The sequence below is a fragment of the Monodon monoceros genome, unplaced genomic scaffold, assembly GCF_005190385.1.
Source record: "Monodon monoceros isolate NGI ecotype Baffin Bay Population unplaced genomic scaffold, NGI_Narwhal_1 Super_Scaffold_22, whole genome shotgun sequence".
NCBI classification, from domain to species: Eukaryota; Metazoa; Chordata; class Mammalia; order Artiodactyla; family Monodontidae; genus Monodon; species Monodon monoceros.
In genome coordinates, this window is record NW_021703779.1 from 24,769,860 (window position 1) to 24,787,867 (window position 18,008).

Consider the following 18,008-nt stretch of genomic DNA (forward strand, 5'->3'; position numbering starts at 1 on the left):
TTTGGGACCCCTCACATTTTCAAATGAATCTTAGGATCAGTTTGTCAAGTTCTACAATGATTCCAGCTAGGATAGTTACATGGATCCATTGAATTTGTAGATCAATTTGTGGAGAACTGCCATCTTTACCATAGTGAGTATTCTCATCCTTGAATATGAACTGTCTTTCACTTTATTTAGATATTCTTTAATTCTCTCGGCAATGTTGTATGGTTTTCAGTCTACAAGTCTTGCACTTATTTTGTTAAAATTCATTTCTATGTATTTTATTCATTTTGATGATATTGTGAATGGAATCATTTTCTTAATTTCATTTTTGAATTGTTCGTTACTAGTATATAGGAACACACTTCATGTTTATATTTAATCTTATATCTGGCCATCTTGCCATTCTCATTTCTTAGTTCTAGAAGTTTTTTGTTGATTCCTTTGTTTTCTCTAGAGAGAAAATATTTTCTACATAGACAATTATGTTACTTGTGAATAAACACAGCTTTACAGCTTTACTTCCTTTCCAATCTGAATTTACTTTTTGTTTTGTTTCACCTTACTGCATTAGCTAGAACCTCCAGTGCAAAGTTGAACAGAAATGATGAGAGCAAACATCCTTGTTTTGTATCTGATCTTAGGGAGGGGCATTCCGTCTTTCACAATTAAGGATGATGTTAGATGTGGGGTTTTCATAGATGCCCCTTATCTCCATTATTGATTGAAGCTGCCATAACACATAAAATATACATTCTTGTCTGGACTTACTTTTCTCTCTTGTCCTTAAAATCATCTGTCAATGCCAGTTCAGGCAGTTACCATGGAATTTGTTAAAAGATGGGTAGATACTTGATGAGAGGGGAAAAGGATGCTGCTACAAGGCCAATGGAAAAATATCACTAAAGCCCCAAATTTTTAAGTGTATTTGGGTGTATGTCACTGTAACAACTTCCTATATTGCAAAATTTGAGTGACTTTGTTAGGAACTTGGGGCTTTTTAGAACACTATCCATAATAGTGTAGTCATGTGCCTCAACTAACTCTTCACTAAATGTTATATAAGCTGGATTTATTTCATTTTTTCCAAACTTTAGAGTTATAAATATGATTTAAAATATATTAAAATATTTGTTATTTGTAAAACTGAAAAACCATGCATATGTGTACAAAAATATGACTTCATTTACTTTTGTAAAACTAGCACTTTTAATACACACAGACACATACACACACATGCATACAGAATATCTACAGTAATTTTTTGTTATTGTTTACATCTGTGCTTAAAATGTATAATTTATTTTAAATGGCTTTAAATGACGACACTTTAAAAAAATCAAACATTATACAAGTACATACTGTGAAAAATAGACAATGCTAGTTGTTTATATTACATTGACTCTCATGCTTTTCTTGTGAAGACAAATTCTTTTATTCAGGATACCCAGTGCACTTCCCCAGGCTCCTTTGAAGCTAAATGGGGCCTTATGGCTTGCCTCCCGCAAATAAGACAAAAGCATAAGTTACTGGGTGAGTTTCCAGGAAATTACTTTCCTGATAAAAAGAAAGAGTGTCAGATAGCAGGCAAATTTGCCCTACAATTTTTCTCATTTTTTTGCTGCCTAGATTGTAAACTGAATTCTTAGTGGTGGAGTAGCCATCTCTGTAATGACAAAGACTAACCCTACACTTCAAGAGATGCAGAGCAGGGAGGAAAAAGTATCTCAGCTCCTGAGCAGATGCATTGGCTGTTGCTTACTCATTTATTGATCCCCTGTTTTGTGCAAACAAAGAAACAAACCTACTTACCTACTTCAGATTTGGCTAAGGTACCACACTCAACTTCTGTTATAATACACTGCTAACTACAAATTGGCACTTGCCATTTATCTCTAGAAGGATTAAATCATGAGCTGCTGCAGCTGCTCACCTTCAACACCCCCTGCAAGGAGTTCAGGGAGGAGAGCAGGCATGAGGCACTCTGTGCTCTGGGAGAAACTGGCAGAAAGGGTCTTCAGATAGTTAGATATTTTCAGGAGATTTTATGAGCCCAAGTTTTGCATCTCCTCATATCTAGAAAAGCACTAGAATCATTGATGAAGACATCGCCTCCTTGGGATTAGAAGCAAGCCTCTGACAAAATGTGTGCTTGACTACACTTACCGCCCTTGCTAAGATCGTATGTAACACTGAACTTCCCCCTACCTTTTTGGAGCAGTTTCTAAGAGCTATCTGAAGTGCTGTCCTTTGGGCTATAGTTCTCATTTTGCCCCAGATAAAACTTAACTCACAACTCTCACATCATTCATTATTTTTAGTCAACACATGCTGTTGAAAACTCTCCTTTAATGACACCTTCTCTCAACTGGCCCTCAGTGCCCCAGTCTCCCTTCTCAGAAGTCACTGCAACTACCTGTTATTATTGTAATCTTCCAAAGAAATTTTATGCATTTGCTTCCATTTTAAAGATTTGATAAGAATTTTATTTACATCTTCAAATTCATGATGCATTTTGAGGACACTGGATTACCTCCCAGAAATGTTTAATATAACTTAAATCTTATTTACTTTCTATATATAATTTAAAGTGGAAATTATATCAAGCAATTATATCTTGATTTGGAATATGACCAATGAATTTTATAGTATTTTTGTAATCTAAAAGGAAGGCCTAGTGAACAGCTCAGGACATAGTTAATAACCCAGAAAACTTTTTTCAAGACCACAGTCTTTGGGAAGAAAAATCTAGTAGTGAGGATTTGAGGAAAATATATTAATTGTATAATATTTAGGACTTTAAAATATTCTAGAAACAAAGATTTCTGCTACAGGCTATGCAAAAAGTAGCTTGTATCAGACTAGCCTTCCTACAAACTAGACAGGCTAAATAAAATACAGAAAACAATTTTGTGAAAGCATCAAAGAGCAACCAAGACAGACAGACAAAGAGGAATCAAGATCCAGGAAATAAGGGACATGAAATGAGACTGGACATGCACTTGCTAACATTTTTCCTCTAGAGACCTTTATCTTCACTGGGTCTTGAAGCCTAACCAAATACAGTGGCAGCTTGCAGCAATCTCACTAGGATGTAGAGGCAAACATTGGAGTTCAGAGCCACAAAGACAGTCAATACTTTGGGTGTCAAGACCCCAGAATTTGAGAATATCAAAGAACTCGGATCTACAGGGCTGTTGATCTGTACTCACCTTTTCCTTGAGAAATGAATGGAGTGAGAGGCCAAAAAAACTAAGGAAAAAAGCAGAGGCTAAGAGGCTATGATGCCAAGCAGATATCTGTGTAGTCTCACAGTGCTAGGGAGACAAATATTAGAGCCCAGGGCCTCTAAGGGGCTACGCCCTAGGAATAAGGCAAACAAATGTAAATCAGATTTTCCAAAGTTTAAAACACAGCCTTGAGTCATATTAAGATATGATGAGACTGAGATGATTTGCCTTGATTCTAATTGCATGTTGGAAAAAATTAAATACATTGAGTGGTTGGCATTTCACCCCAAATTATAACTCATTTAAAAAGATAAGACAAAAATGACCAAAGTCTAAGAGAAAAAAGTACATACAAATGAAAGAGATGAAACCAATACAGATTTTAGCAGACAGATTTTTAAATAACTATGATTAATATATTCACTAAAATAAACAAAAATGTGGAAAATTCCACTAGAGAGCTGGCATATATATAAAAGTGAATCAAACAGCAGTTCTAGAACTGAAACATACTGTAACTAAAATTAAGAAATTATTAGATGGGTTTAACTACAAAATAAACAATCCAGAAGAAAACATATGTGAACTAGAAGAGAAATCATATTTCAGATGAAAGCACAGTAAAGAAAAATTATGTAAATATAGAAAAGAACATGAGGCATAAGGGACATTATTAATTTGAAGAGAAAGAGAGAGAATGGAACACAATTATTATAGACAGGATGCTGACTTTCTTACCCTGTTCCATAAACTAACAAATGAGGCTCAAAGAGATTAAGCAATTTTTCCAAAGTTACATAAAATTAGCATCTGAAACAGTCTAGCTTCAAAACAAAGTCTTACTCCAAAGTTTACGCTCTTTTCTGTAAGCCATAATACTGTGATAGATTTGTTTTTTAATTTTTTTTAACATCTTTATTGGAGTATAATTGCTTTACAATGGTGTGTTAGTTTCTGCTTTATAACAAAGTGAATCAGTTATACATATACACATGTTCTCATATCTCTTCCCTCCTGCGCTGTGACAGATGTGAAAGTGATTTTTGCAGTGTTTTGCACTCTACCAGGCTTTCCGGATGTGTCATACTTTTGAATAATTTGTACATGAAGAGATGCTCTAGGGAAAAAAAACATATACACAAAAAGCATACTCACCCCCCTCAAATGTTCCAAGTCCTATTAGGAGGGGTCTATCCCTCGCTTGGTGCTTCCCCATGTAATTTAGCCCTGACAAACCCTGTTGCCATGGAATCTCTTCAATTTGCTTTAATCTAGTGTTTTCCAAGCTTGTTTGAACTAAGATTCACCCCCTTCCCCCTACATACTATTTTTATGGCATAAATCCAATAAGCAAATACTGTATCGTGAAAATTATAGGTTTATTTTTTTCTTTTAATCTATCTTGAGAACTTCCTTAACAACCTCTTTCCCAGGTTAACTCTTTTACGTCGGAGAAAGAATCTCCAAACTTCTCCAATGAAGACATTTTTATTTTTCCAAATATTATGATATCTTGGAGTATAGCAGAATGGTGAAGAGGAGAGAAGATAATGATATTGACTGTAAAAGCTATTTAGGCAGAGGCTCATGGCTTTATGACTCTCCACTGAGAATCCTGACGGCTGGTAAGGAAAGATAGTGAAGATTTTAAAAGTGCAGTATCAGATTAGACTAGTGGATTGCAATTAACTTGATGGTCATGTCTTTGAAAGTCTCCAAACTGCTTTTTGTTTGTTTGTTTGTTTTGGTTTTTTTGTTTGTTTTTGGCGCGTTGGGTCTTCGTTGCTGTGCCTGGGCTTTCTCTAGTTGTGGCGAACAGGGGCTACTCTTCGTTGTGGTGCGCGGGCTTCTCATTGCAAAGCATAGGCTCTAGGTGCACAGGCTTCAGTAGTTGCAGCACGAGGGCTCAGTAGTTGTGGCACACAGGCTCTAGAGCATGCGGGCTTCAGTAGTTATGGCACGTGGACTCAGTAGTTGCGGAGCGCGGGCTCAAGAGTGCAGGCTCAGTAGCTGTGGTGCACGGGCTTAGTTGCTCCGCAGCATGAGGGATCCTCCCGGACCAGGGATTGAACCCGTGTCCCCTGCATTGGCAGGTGGATTCTTAACCACTGCACCACCAGGGAAGCCCCCAAACTGCCTGTTATAACTCTGCTGCCTAATGTCTCTGTCCCACCCTCAATCTTCCATTGTGATTTTGCACAACCTTTACTCTTAGAAAAATACACCTGAATAATAGAGATGATCTGAAGATGTTTTTGTACTCAAACTACCTCTCTACATAAACACACATCCAGCCTTGGGACTCCCTTTTAACTGATTTATTTCACAGAGGAACAAATTACTGAAAAAAATTTGATCATGTGTCAGAATTTTTTAATTAAAAATTTTAACTATTTTTTAAAAAGTTAAAGTTAACATTTATAAGAAAGATTACATTTAAAAATTCAATTATCACAAAACAATCCAAAGTTTCAAATGAGAGTCATGAAAAAGAAAGTATGGTCTTTCCAAAATGAGTTTCCAACAGATACAAATGCAGACTTAAAAGGTCTAAATTAAAACCTTTCTAAGTAGGAGAAAAAGTTCATATCCAAAGTCAGAAAAGGCAGTCTTCCCTCAAAAACATTTTAAAAAAGTTATCAGTCAGAAAAAAGTCAAATCCAGAAAAGAGCTTCAAGTGAATTGTAATCCACAGGAAAATCATGAGCGGAATCATTCAAATTGACTCCTACCTTTCAACTCATAAGACAAAATAATTATTAGTGATGAATTGTCTGAGCCACTTGTTCTCCTAAATTGAACACAATGGCCTACTTAAGGCACATATATATATACACACACACATACATACACATATACATATATACACACATATACAGGTATACCTTATTCACACACATTCACACACACACACACACACACACACACTAGCAGAAAGATTTGAAATTTTGATCCACTGCTGATAGCACTAGTGAGGAGGATAATATATGATTGACAGTTTGGAAAATTCAACGAACCATATCATGATTTTTGGTAATGAAACCCTGCTGCAATTCATTCTTTCAATTTAATTATGTGCACTTTCTCAATAAATGCTAGTTTATGCAAATCTAGGAAATAAGCATTTCTCAGCCAAATTATAGGGATTCCATACTGAGCTTTCTTTGTATCTCTATTAAATCAAAACCATTCAATAATGTTTAGAAACAGCTATGTTTCAAGCCCCGTGCTATCTGTTGGGGGATACAAAGAAAAATACGACATGGGTGCTGCCAACAAGGAGTCACAATCTACTGAAATTTAGTGAGTTCATCTTAATTGGAATTGAGGTCACACTGCACTAGAAAACATTTCAAGAGGATTTTAAAGTATAAAAGGAAACCTTCACTTTTAGAAAACTTTGGGTTTCATGAACATTGTGTCACGATTTTTTTAAACAAAGGTATTCATGGGCTTTCAAAGTATGAGTTGGTGCAATTATTTAGTATATTTTATAATCTGAATTACAGAGGAATACTTGATTCGTACTCTTTTTTTCAATCTGTCATGGAAAAAGGCATTTGAAGGTGAATGACTTGCATCATGAATAAACTCAATTGTTCAGCAGACAGCTCGTTAATTATAAATCTTTAAATGTTTGGGAGGACTGAATTTTACTTGAGGTTCCTTTCACACAATGACAAACTGTAGAAATACAACTTTTGTGTTCCATAATTAGGAGAGGATATTGCTAAAGAAGGGCAAATGGCAAGTTCTTTTTTTGAGTGTGCATAATGGTACATGTTTATATGTCATCTTTTCCATAACATTTCAAATCATATTTATGCAGTGAATATGGCAAAGTGTCTGACTATTAAAAATATATTCTGTCTGCAGTACAGAACACTTTTACAAAGTAATGCTGGATATGTTTCAAGTCAATAACTCTAATGGCATTCTTCAATTTCTCGTATTACCAAGCCCTCAGAACAAAAGTGCCACTATCAACAGGGTGCAGATTTTCTCACTAACTCATTTTGATTTCCATTGAAACCTTTTCTTCATACTCACATGGACTGTCTAAAAAGTCTTCAAGCTTTTTAAGTATTGCATGTGAAGACTAAAGCCAGAAGCTACTTAGTTGGGAAATGAATTATCCTAATCTCCTGCAGCCCTTTCCACACTACAAAAATGCAGAGAAGAAATGAATAACAACAACGAGAGGGACAAATGAGCAGTGAAAAAATGAAGCCCAGTTTGAAGGAGATAGCTTTAGATGTCCAAATGAGGATTTAATGGTAAAATTCAGGAGTGTTCAAAACTCGGTATCTACTGTGTAGTTGTTAAAATGTAATGGGCTCGCCTAGTGAAATTGGCTTAAGAATGTATATCAAACTCATAACGATTCAAACCTATATAGGGAACACGTTTTTCTAATCAAAGTATCAAACGCATTCTTCAAATCCCTCAGTATGTACTAACATACACAGCAATGTGTTAAGTCAGTGGTTCTCGAACTTTTGCTTGCATCAGAATCCCCTGGAGGGCTTGTTACAACAGAGACCCCTGATCTTCAAATCCAGAGTTTCTGGTCTGGGGTGGAACCCAAAAACTTGCATTTCTAACAAGCTTCCCAGTGTACTGGTCTGCTTGGGTTGCCATTACAAAGTATCACTTGACTGGGCGGCTTAAACAACAGAAATTTACTTCTCACAGTTCTGGAGGCTGGAAAGTCCAAATCAAGGTGCCAGTAAGGTAGGTTTCATTCTCAGACCTCTTCTCTTGGCTTGTAGGTGGCCACCATCTCACCATGTGCTTATATGACTACTTCTCTGGGCACATTCAGAGAGAGGGATCCTCTACTGTCTGTTCCTCTTATAAGGACACCAGTTACATTAGGGCCCCAACCTTTTGACCTAATTTAACCTTAATTACCACTCTAAAGGTCCTATCTCCAGAGTCAGAATGGGTGTTAGGGCTTCACGATATGAATTTGGTGGGAACACATTTCAATGCATAACACCACATGATGATGCTGCCATGGTTTCAGAAACCACACTTTGAGAACTAGTATTGAACAATGCGCTAGGTACTGCAATGAATATAAAAGTATATTTGCAAAGAATACTGCCCTCAGTAAATTTCCACCACAGTATTTTTAGGACACAAGTCTAACAATCATTAAATATTTAGAGAGCACAATAAGACCATACAAAATAATTACTTAATCTTATGCATGTGTCAAAATATAAAATGTATATATGAAAAAATCAGGTCATTAGGTTCTTGAAAGAACACATCACAGAGTTAGTAAAATATTAGATAGCGCTACCAGAATTGGTAAGATTTTGAGAAGTGAATGTTGTAAATTATGTTCTGAGTATAAGCAATTAGGAAAGCAGACATAGAGTTTAGAATAAGTAGAATATGTCTCAGTAGGGGGAAAAAGGGGGATTTTTGCCTGAAGAAATCTGTGTGAAATATGATGAGAGACAAGGTTGTTCAATTAGACTAGACTGTGGAAAGTAAGAATTACAGGCTCTTTTTCCAAAGAAAAAGAAAACATTTAAATCAGAAGAAACAGTGAACATTGAACAAGAATGGCTATGTGGCTCAGGGGAGTATCTAAATCTTACATAACCTCCACTAACTCTTTCTTTGGGGTGTTCCAGGATTTTTTAAAGACTTCATTTTTTCAGAGTTTTAGGATCACAGAAATATTGAAGGGGAAGTTAAGAGTGATTTCTCATATACTCCCTGCCTTGACACACGCATAGCCTCCCCTATTATCAGCATCCCCCCAGAGTGGGACACTTGTTTTAAGTGATTAACCTACACTGATACATCATTATTCCCCACAATCCACAGTTTACCTTAGGGTTCACTTTTGATGTTATACATTCCATGGGTTTGGACAAATGTAAAATATCGTAATATCATAAAGAGCATTTTCATTGCCCTAAAGTCCTATGTGCTCTGCCTATTCACCTCTCTACCCCACCACCCCTGATCTTTTTACTGTCTTCACACTTTTGCCTTTTCCAGAATGTCACGTAGTTGGAATCATACAATATGTAGCCTTTCCAGATTGGCTTCTTGCACTCAGTAATATGTACTTAAGTTTCCTCCATGTATTTTCATGGCTTGATAGCTCATTTCTTTTTAGCATTACATTCCATTGTCTAGATGTATTACAGTTCATTTACCCATTCACCTACTAAAGGACATCTTGGTTGCTTCCAAGTTTTAACAATTTAGATGTTTAGCTATAAACATCTGCATGCAGGTCTCTGTGTAAACATAAGTTTTCAATGGCTTTGGGTAAATATGAAGGAATGTGATTGCTGGATTGTATGATAGAAGTATGTTAGCTTTCTAAGAAACCACCAAACTATCTTCCAAAGTAGTTGTACCATTATATTTGGACCAGCAATGAATAAGAGCTTCTGTTGCTCCATATCCCCACCAGCATTTGGTGTTGTCAGTGTTCTAGAGTTTGGCCATTCTAACAGGTGTGTGGTAGCATCGAACTGTTATTTTAAGTTGCATTGCCTTGATGACCATTGATGTGGAATACCTTTTCATAAGCTTATTTGCCATCTGTGTATCTTCTTGGGTGAAGGGTCTGTTAAGGTCTTTGGTCCATATTTTAATCAAGTGGTTTGTTTTCTTATTGTTGAGTTTTAAGATTTCTTTGTATATTTTGGATAACCGTCCTTTATCAGATATGTCTTTCCCAAGTATTTTCTCCCAGTCTGTGTCTTGTGTTCTCATTCTCTTGACATTGTCTTTCACAAGGCAGAAATTTTTAATTTTAAAGAGGTCCAGATTATCAATTCTTTCTTTCATGGATTGTGCCTTTGGTGTTATATCTAAAAAGTCATCACCATAACCTAGATCGCCTTGGGTTTCTCCTATGTCATGTCTAGATATTTCATAGTTTTACATTTTATATTTAGGTTTGTGATTCAATTTGAATTAATTTTTGTGAAAGGTGTAAGATTTGTGTCTAGGTTCATTTCTTTTTTACATTGGATGTCCAGTTGTTCCAGCACCATTTGTTGAAAAGACAATGTTTATTCCATTGCATTGCCTCTGCTCCTTTGCCAAAGGTCAGTTGAATATATTTATATGGGTCTATTTCTGATCTCTTTTCTGTACCATTGATTCATATGTCTATTTTATGACCAATAGTAAACTTTCTTGATTACTGTAACTTTATAATAAGTCTTAGTGTCAGTCCTCCAATTTTTTTTTCTCCTTCAGTATTGCGTTGGCTATTCTCAGTCCTTAACTTTTCCATATAAACCTTAGAATCAGTTTTTCAATATTCATAAAATAATTTGTTGGGATTTTGACTGAGATTGCATTGAATCTATAGATCAAATTGGCAAGAACTGATATCTTGACAATAATAAGTCTTCCTATCCATGAACATGGAATATCTCTTCATTTATTTACTTCCTTGATTTTGTTCATCAGAGTTTTACAGTTTCTTCCTGTAGATCTTGTACATATTTTGTTAGATTTATATATAAATACTTCACTTTCTTGAGGTGCAAATATAAATGGTACTGTGTTTTTAATTTCAAATTCCACTTGTTCATAGCTGTTTGGGGGGATTTTAGTTGCAAAATATTTTTGACCACTGACATTATTTCTTAGGACCTTAATCAATGAAAATCTTAATTCTTGGCTTACAAAAAAGAATCTACAATCATCCTCCATATTACAAATTAGACAGTGCTGAATAGCAAAGCTCAAACTAGTTATGTACAGAATTTTTTCTATTTCTGTATGTAACCTGTGCATTTATTCAGCATCATCAAGAAATCACTTGTCAGAATTTTGCACTCTTTAGAAATATATATAGCTTAATTTGTATAACAGTTTAATTGTAAGTACTTCTACTGTATATAAATATGCTCTTATAATACATTATTTACCCTTTGTCCATTCTTAGTGTAAAGAACAGATATGATTTTCTTCATGGTATTTTTAATGGAATGAATGATATTTATGATTTTATAGTTATATCATATATATTTGGAGTCACCTTTTTTAGGTAAGCCTTAAAAATGTACTAATGTATCTCAAGGATTATATCAGTAAACTGTTTTGCAGCCTTTGTTCATTTGGATTAACTAAAAGTAGATATGTCTTAACTATTCCACTTTATAATTAAAAGAGAAAAAACTAGCTCCCAAATGAAACTCATGACTTTTACGGTGGGGGAGGAGAGCATAATCTGTTAACCTGTGTGCTCAGAAAAATCTCATTTTAATGGAAATAGTTTTACAAGGCATGGAGAAACTCTGTGCTTCTTGGAATTCCTCTTGTAATATACTTCCTAGGGCAGTTAACTTTTATAAACAGAAGTTTCTACGGAAGATGCTGTCATAAACAAAATGTTTGTGAAGGGAGCCACAATGATATGAAAATGTATACATGTTTATTTAACCTGAGAATATAACTGATAAAATTATTGCCAGGAAAAAGCATAGGAACTAACATGTTTACCACCTCAACTTGTTCACTAGGAAGGCATATTACCATGATATGATAGTAGGTCTATGAAACAAAATAAGAAATGTCTATTTGCTTTTTGCTGTGAGACTGTTAGAATGCCACTACAATTGTCTGTTTCTTAAAGGCTGGGGAGAACTCATCCATGGATGTCCATTCAGGCAATATTCCACAAAGGTAATTCTTAGAATCTCACTCAATTTCTTCTGTAATCCAGAATTCTGCATTCTGGGGTCTTCTTCAGTCACTTTTATTAATTTTTATTTTCCTAGAAAAACTTCATTGCTAGAGAGAGGAATTGACATTTATTGCCATACAACTGCTTTTTTATATTTAGAAACTCCTTGTATATGTGGTTATATAATTTTCCTACTCATAATCCCATGTGCTTCATCTTTAGTTCTTTATTCTAGGTCAGAATTGGCAGCATTTCATCTAATTTATTGTTCTTTTAAAGTTCTAAGTTCTATTAATTTTCCAAGTTATTTATTTTAACTATCATATCATCATCTGCTCTTCTAAAACTTTTTACTACTCTTCTTAGTATATTTTAACCTTTTAAAAAATTTTAGAATGAATTTTTTTTACATGGGTCAAAAATTAAAATTTATACATGGAGTAGCAATACTCAGATAAAATAGACTTTAAAATAAAGAACGTTACAAGAGACAAGGAAGGACACTACATAATGATCAAGATATCAATCCAAGAAGAAGATATAACAATTATAAAGGTTTATGCACCCAACATAGGAGCACCTCAATACATAAGGCAAATGCTAACAGCCATAAAAGTAAAAATCGACAGTAACACAATAAGAGTAGGGGACTTTAACACCCCACTTTCACCAATGGACAGATCATCCAAAATGAAAATAAACAAGGAAACACAAGCTTTAAATGACACATTAAACAAGATGGACTTAATTGATATTTATAGGACATTCCATCCAAAAAGAAAACAGAATACACATTCCTCTCAAGTGCCCATGGAACAGTTTCCAGGATAGATCATATCTTGGGTCACAAAGCAAGCCTTGGTAAATTTAAGAAAATTGAAATCGTATCAAGCATCTTTTCTGACCACAACGCTGTGAGATTGGAAATCAATTACAGGAAAAAAAATTGTAAAAAACAAAATACATGGAGGCTAAAGAGTGTGCTAATAAATAACCAAGAGATGACTGAAGAAATCAAAGAAGAAATAAAAGAAATACATACAAACAAATGACAATGAAAACACAATGACCCAAAACCTATGTGACGGAGCAAAAGCAGGCCTAAGAGGGAACTTTACAGCAATACAATCTCACCTAAAGAAACAAGAAAAATCTCAAATAAACAATCTAACCCTACACTTAAAACAACTAGAGAAAGAAGAACAAAGGAAAGCCAAAGTCAGTAGAAGGAAAGAAATCATAAAGATCGGAGCAGAAATAAATGAAATAGAAACAAGGAAAACAATAGCAAAGATCAATAAAACCAGAAGCTGGTTATTTGAGAAGATAAACAAAATTGATAAACCCTTGGCCAGACTCATCAAGAAAAAAAGGGAGAGGACACAAATCAATAAAATTAGAACCGAAAAAGGAGAAATCACAACTGACACTGCAGAAATACAAAGGATTACAAGAGACTACTACAAACAACTATATGCCAATAAAATGGACAAACACAAAGAAATGGACAAATTCTTGGAAAGGTACAATTTTCCAAGACTGAACCAGGAAGAATTAGAAAATATAAACAGACCAATCACAAGCAATGAAATTGAAACCGTAATTAAAAATCTTCCAACAAACAAAAGTCCAGGACCAGATGGCTTCACAGGCGAATTCTATCAGACATTTAGAGAAGAGGTAACACCGATCCTTCTCAAACTCTTCCAAAAGATTGCAGAGGGAGAAACACTCCCAAATACATTCTACGAACCCACCATCACCCTGTTACCAAATCAGAAAAAGATATCACAAAAAAAGAAAATTATAGACCAATATCACTGATGAACATAGATGCAAAACTCCTGAACAAAACAGTAGCAAACAGAATCCAACAGCACATTAAAAGGATCATACACCATGATCAAGTGGGATCTACCCCAGGGATGCAAGGATTCTTCCATGTATGCAAATCAATCGATGTGATACACCACATTAACAAATTAAGGAATAAAACTATATGATCTCAATAGATGCAGAAAAAGCTTCTAACAAAATTCAACACCCATTTATGATAAAAACTCTCCAGAAAATGGGCATAGAGGGAACTTACCTCAACATAATAAAGGCCATATATGACAAACCCACAGCAAGCATCACACTCAATGGTGAAAAACTGAAAGCATTTCCACTAGGATCAGGAACAAGACAAGGATGTCCACTCTTGCCACTCTTATTCAACATAATTTTGGAAGTCCTAGCTACAGCAATCAAAGAAGGAAAAGAAATAAAAGGAACACAAATTGGAAAAGAAGAAGTAAAACTGTCACTGTTTGCAGATGACATGATACTATACATAGAGAATCCTAAAAATGCCACCAGAAAACTACTAGAACTAATCAATGAATTTGGTAAGGTTGCAGGATACAAAATTAATGCACAGAAACCTCTGGCATTCCTATACACCAACAACAAAAAATCAGAAAGAGAAATTAAGGAAACACTCCCATTTACCACTGCAACAAAAAGAATAAAATACCTAGGAACAAACCTGCCTAAGGAGGTGAAAGAACTGTACTCAGAAAACTATAAAACACTGATAAAAGAAATCAAAGATGACATAAACAGATGGAGAAATTTACCATGTTCTTGGATTGGAAGAATCAATATTGTGAAAATGACTATACTCCACAAAGCAATCTACAGATTCAATGCAATCCCTATCAAACTACCAATGGCATTCTTCACAGAAGTAGAACAAATAATCTTACAATTCATATGGAAACACAAAAGACCCCAAAATAGCCAAAGCAATCTTGAGAAAGAAAATCGGAGTTGGAGGAATCAGGCTTCCCAACCTCAAACTATTCCACAAAGCTATGATAATCAAGACAGTATGGTACTGGCAAAAAAAAAAAAAAAAAAAAAAAAAAAAAACCAGAAATATAGATCAATGTTACAGGATAGAATGCCCAGAGATAAACCCATACACATATATGGGCACCTATATTATGACAAAAGAGCCAAGAACATACAATGGAGAAAAGAGAGCCTCTTCAATAATGGTGCTGGGAAAACTGGACAGCTACATGTAAAAGAATTATATTAGAATACTCTCTAATACCATACACACAGAAATAAACTCCAAATGGATTAAAGACTTAAATGTAAGACCAGACACTATAAAACTTTTAGAGGAAAACATAAGAAAAACACTCTTTGACATAAACCACAGCAAGATCTTTTTTGACCCACCTCCTAGAGTAACAGAAATAAAAACAAAAATAAACACAAATGGGACTTAATTAAACTTCAAAGCTTTTGCACAGCAAAGGAAACCATAAACAAGACAAAAAGACAACCCTCAGAATGGGAGAAAATATTTACAAATGAAACAACAGACAAAGGATTAATCTCCAAAATATACAAACAGCTAATGGAGCTCAATATCAAAAAAACAAACAATCCAGTTAAAAAATGGGTGGAAGATCTAAATAGACATTTCACCGAGGAAGACGTACAGATGGCCAAGAGGCACATGAAAAGATGCTCAACATCGCTAATTATTAGAGAAATGCAAATCAAAACTACAGTGAGGTATCACCTCACACCAGTCAGAATGGCCATTATCAAAAAACGTAGAAACAATAAATGCTGGAAAGGGTGTTGTGAAAAGGGAACCCTCCTACACTGTTGGTGGTAATGTAGATTGATACAGCCACTATGGAACACAGTATGGAGTTTCCTTAAAAAACTAAAAATAGAACTGCCGTATGACCCAGCAATCCCACTACTGGGCATATACCCTGAGAAAACCATAATTCAAAAAGAGACATACACCACAATATTCATTGAAGCTCTGTTTATGATAGCCAGGACATGGAAGCAACCTAAGTGTCCATCGACAGATGAATGGATAAAGATGTGTCACATATATACAATGGAATATTACTCAGCCATAAAAAGAAATGAAATTGAGTTATTTGTAGTGAGGTGGATGCACCTAGAGTCTGTCATACAGAGTGAAGTAAGTCACAAAGAGAAAAACAAATACCATACGCTAACACATATATATGGAATCTAAAAAAATAAATGAATAAATGGTACTGATGAACCTATTTGCAGGGCAGGAATAAAGAGGTAGACATAGAGACTGGACTTGATGACATGGGGTGGGAGGGCAAAGCTGGGGCGAAGTGAGAGTAGCATGGACATATATACATTACTGAATGTAAAATAGTTGGCCGGTGGGAAGCAGCAGCATAGCACAGGAAAATAGGCTCGGTACTTTGTGTTGACCTAGACGGGTGGGATGGGGAGCCTCAAGAGGGAGGGGATATGGGGACATGTGTATGCATATGACTGATTCACTTTGTTGTGCAATAGAAACAAACACGATATTGTGAAGAAATTATACTCCAATAAAGATCTATCAAAAAAAGAAGAAGAATCCTTGTGCATCCTTCCAAAGATTTAAAAGCAAATACTAGCAAATATGAAAATTATGTCCTCCCTCTAACAAAACAACTTCAATACACTGTTTTTCAGTTTGCTCTTACTTAGTATTTCTTAGAGATCTTACTCTATCAATATATAAAGAGCTTCTCTATCCTTTTATCCAGCTTTATTTTATTGATGGATTTTCCATGATTAATCTAACCAGTATTCTATTGACAGATATTCATTTTTTTTACTATTTATTATAAACAATGGAGAAATAAAATCTTTTCATACAGTGAGTATATCTGTGGGATAAATTCCAGAAAGTGAAATTACTGATATTGCCAAACTGTCCTCCAGAGTGTTGTATACATTTCTATCAGAAATGAATGAGAGTGTGTATTTCCCAATAGCCTTGCCAACACTATGTATTTTCATTTTTTTTCCAAACCAGGAGGTAAAAATCTTATCTCAGTGTATTTTAATTTTCATGTCCTTTTAACAGCAAAAAAGAGTATGTTTCTATGTATTTAATATCCATTTGTATTTCCTTTTCTGTAAATTATCTGTTTAGGTCCATTAACCTTTGGGGGAGGGGGGTAGTATTCAGATATTAGGGAGAATATCCTCCTACTACTTGAGAAAAAATATGCAATTTTTTAAATAATCTGTTGTCTTTTGACTTTATGGTGATTTGTGTTTGTTTTTGCTATGCAGATTTTTTAATGGTTTGTAGTTGAATTATCAGTCCTTCATATGTGGTTTCTAAAATTTGGCCAAAGTATAAAGATCTTCCCCAATGCTTGGTCGTAAAAGAATTCTCCCAAGTGTTTGTCAAGTTAGTTTTGGGTTACATTTTGTATATTTAAATCTTTTTTCTCTCGGAAATTGCTGTGCAGTGTGAGCTAGAAAGTTATTTCTTCCTCCACAAAATTATCTCGTTATCAAAACATTATTTTTGCTTCTTTTATTTTATAATAAATCCCTCCTGGCATTTTTGCCCTCCTCCCCCATTTTCAGGTTGTATCTGGCTCCTCTGGTAATAAGGCGAGAGGGGGCAAGAGTAGTAAGGGATCCAGAAAGGCTTCACTTGACTAGTAACTGTGCGTCACTGGTTTCCTCTGGCAAAAATTAGAGATTTTTAAATGTTTCTTCTGTTTTTCCACAGGAGAATATCTATTTGGAGTCAGCAACATGATAGAATATTTATATTTTTCCCTTTGTCCTTGCTCATTTCTCCTTTTTCTCCTTGTTCCTCAAATTAGAGATAGATTTTACAAGAAATCTTAAGTGTCTGTTATTCAAGTCTTGTAGTACTAGACAAAAGAGACAGAAGTTCGTATTTTGTTTTTATTTTGCTAAAATGTGACTCTGAAAGCAATCTAATGCAGATAATTTTATTACTTTGGTGTGCAGTTAATTTTCAGTATTGCATATAGAGGCACCACTGGAGAAAATTCCCTAGACCTTCTTGGGATCAAGATTTCCTCTTTGCCATTGTTCCAGGCAAAACTTTACCCCTTGGCTCAACAAGTCTCAGCTTGGGAGCCCTGTATTTGGCCAGAACTCCGATGTCCTTTAGAAATGTGGAGGTAGCTATCACACAGGGGCAGTATCTTTTATTTTCCCGTGTGTGTGTGTGTGTGTGTGTGTGTGTGTGTGTGTGTGTGTGTGTGTGTGTGTGTGTGTGT